At 35.0% G+C, this 2,981-nt stretch overlaps 1 long non-coding RNA gene across 1 annotated transcript; it reads left to right on the forward strand.

Annotated features, from left to right (window-relative positions):
• Window positions 1–1,784, forward strand: LOC110940498. Its single transcript, XR_002593258.2, has 3 exons — window positions 1–148; window positions 773–860; window positions 1,567–1,784. It is a non-coding gene; the product is annotated as an uncharacterized LOC110940498 (long non-coding RNA).
• The last annotated feature ends 1,197 nt before the right edge of the window (window positions 1,785–2,981 follow it).

A 2,981-nucleotide genomic window follows, 5' to 3' on the forward strand; every position in this document is an offset into this window, starting at 1 on the left:
ATCGTGTGTGTGTTCATGAACGAGCAGGGAAAGCTCCATGGAGCCAAAACCCTAAACTTCATCAAAATCTCCAAATTGAAAGGCTAAACGAAGCCCAAATTCACAACCGAACATGAATTAATGATCACCTCCACAAGGGGATCATAAGGTATGTCTTAAAACTTAGATTTGGTGATCTTGTTTGAAGTGGGTTATGATCAATCCATGAAATTGTATGAAATTAAGCATGTAGAGGTGTTAGAAACACCAAATAGAACTTGTGTTATGAATAATTTCAAGTAATTGGGTGATTTAGAATGAAACCCATTGCATGAGTGTGAAGATGATGATCATGATGAACTTGAAGATGTTATAGTGTAATCTTGTGTTGTATAAGGTGTTGCATGATAGACTAAGATAGTTAAACTTGAAGTGAAATTTATGATTATGAGATTTTGTTTGAATGTGATAGTTCATAAGATGAAATAAGGAAGAACATGCTTAAAACACTTGTACATTATGCTTAGGAAGTAGTACGCACGCCAAGTGTTTGATGAAATGTCTAAAAGGCAATAATAAGTGAAATTGTATGCAGGTAATGGGTAAACATATATAGTTCATGTGAAGATTATGTAGGGATGATGTCGAGTATGCTTTATGCTTGTTTAAATGAATTAATGATGTTGAGTATGCTTTGTGTAGGTCGTGTGTTAGATGTGAATTTGATATGGTTGTTCATAAGTATAAGCATATATGCTAATAAGAATGTGAATGTAATGACATGAGTGTATAGGAATCATGTCAAGATGGATGGGAGCGTTGAAGGCTAACGGGCTACGAAGACTCAATCAAATAAGCGAACGCAAATACGGGCGCGCAAGGTAAGTGAATCCCGAACTTACACTTTGGATGTAAAATGTATTATAGTTAATGATTATTGTGAATCATGTGGGAAAGTATGATACAATGGAAGTGATAAGGTAAGTTTACGGTAAATGTGTTGAAAATGATTAAGAAATAGTTTCTATTAAGTATAGGTAAGAAAAAAGCTTACATGATGGTATTATGCATAAAGATGAAATAAGTAGTTATACGCGTAGGTATGGGTTAGTTTGTAAGTAAGTAATTGGGAATCATAGGAGAGTATGACTATAAACTCGTAAGTAGGGAGAATTACGTGTATGCAAATTACATGTATAGACGTGTGTGTTTAGGATTGTAAGTAATATTGTGTAGAATGTAAGTTGTAAGCACAGATACAAATAGAAAGGGTATGTATGCATGAATTGGAATTTAGTTATATGTACAAATGAGTGAGACTTGTTATGCATATACATGGATATGTTCGTACGAATGAAATCTAATGATGCTAACCGTTTTCCTATTTAGAATGAAATAAGGAATGCAGGTATACTAGTGTTGGAAGTTGAAGGTAGGCGCCGAAATCCAATGCGGGTGGACCGAACGGATGGATGAATGGACTAACATAAGCGAAAGCACGATATGTTAATGCCTAATTATGCATGTTTAAATTTTATATATGATGACACCGGTTGCTAATGATGTGATTGTACGTGGTGTCTGCAGGTTGTACAGAACGGTGGATTCTCGTCATGAAGTGAAAAAGGTTGAAGATCGAGTCAAGAGATGGATTGTACATGTGGGTGCATGGTCACGAAAATTAATAGTAGTATGTCCGATTTTTATAAATTTTTAGAAAGCATTAATGTATTTAATGTAAAAGAGTGATTTAATGTAATTCTAAGTATGTTAGAATGAATATGATGAAAGAAAATTTTTAAGTTCGTAACTCCGCTGCAACTTTTGGTTAAAGCGTTTTAGGGCGTTACAGCGTATAACCTGTTTTATCACTCATATAACTTGATAATAAGTATTATAACTGGTCTAAGCTTGTTTGATCCGACCATTTACTGTTTTGACCCGGTTCGGAACCGAAAGTCGCAAAACTTTGACTTTTGCTTTGACTTCAGTTCTGACCTGATTTGGTATGATTTAGATATGCCTTAGGACTCTCTTAGGACCAGGTTACATGATGGTATAACCCTCTGTGGCTGGTTCGTTGTTTGTCCGAGTCGTTTGCACATTTTCGTTATATGCTTAAAGTTGACCATAATGCCCTTTCGACCTTAAAACGAGAATTTTGGATATGTGAAAGGACACTAACCTTAGTTACTGATTCCTAAACATGTCCCTAAAGTTTCATGTCAATCCGAGGTCTAGAATAGGAGTTATGCTAAATAGCGCAATTAAGAAAAACTTTGTTAATTAAACGGCGCACTTAGCATAAAGCCTATCAAAACCCAAATTTCGACACCAAACCTTTTACACCCTGATGTAAAATAATATTTTGGTATTTTTAAATATTTTTAATTATTTTTAACCTGCTCATAACCTGCGGTTATGACGTTGATTCGGTAAATACCGAATATACCCTTTTCGGACCTCAAATGAGTTCCACATGGTATTTTGACCCGAATCTAATTGCTACTGATTTCATATAATAAATAAAGTATTTTGAACTTTATAACCTGGTCAGAAAACTCAGATTTCCTATATAACCCGGAAATCTCTTTTATAATCTTTAAAATGACCAAAATACCCCTACAGGGCATATATTGGGATTAAACTCGTTATAGGCATAATGGAAGGTATCCTACTGATATCGCAACCTCTTTAGAGCATATTAACTTAGGAAACCTGTGTAGGACTCTTACGGTTACCCGTTACGCCTTTACGCGTTCGGTTCGGTTTATGTAACTAGTTTACATAAATTAGTCGAAACGGGTCAAACTTGTCATTTTTATCTCAAAATCCAGAATGTGATTGGATTACCCATATTAAACAAGTCTTCAAACTTGTCGGGTCTAAATCACATTTTATTCCGGTCTTCGCTTAATCGTGCGTTCGAACCATATCTTTCATTAAAACTAACCGGTCTAAGTTTAAGCTTAATCTAAGACCCGTTAGGATTCTAATAGGTT

Source organism: Helianthus annuus, chromosome 1 (assembly GCF_002127325.2).
Source record: "Helianthus annuus cultivar XRQ/B chromosome 1, HanXRQr2.0-SUNRISE, whole genome shotgun sequence".
Classification (NCBI taxonomy): domain Eukaryota; kingdom Viridiplantae; phylum Streptophyta; class Magnoliopsida; order Asterales; family Asteraceae; genus Helianthus; species Helianthus annuus.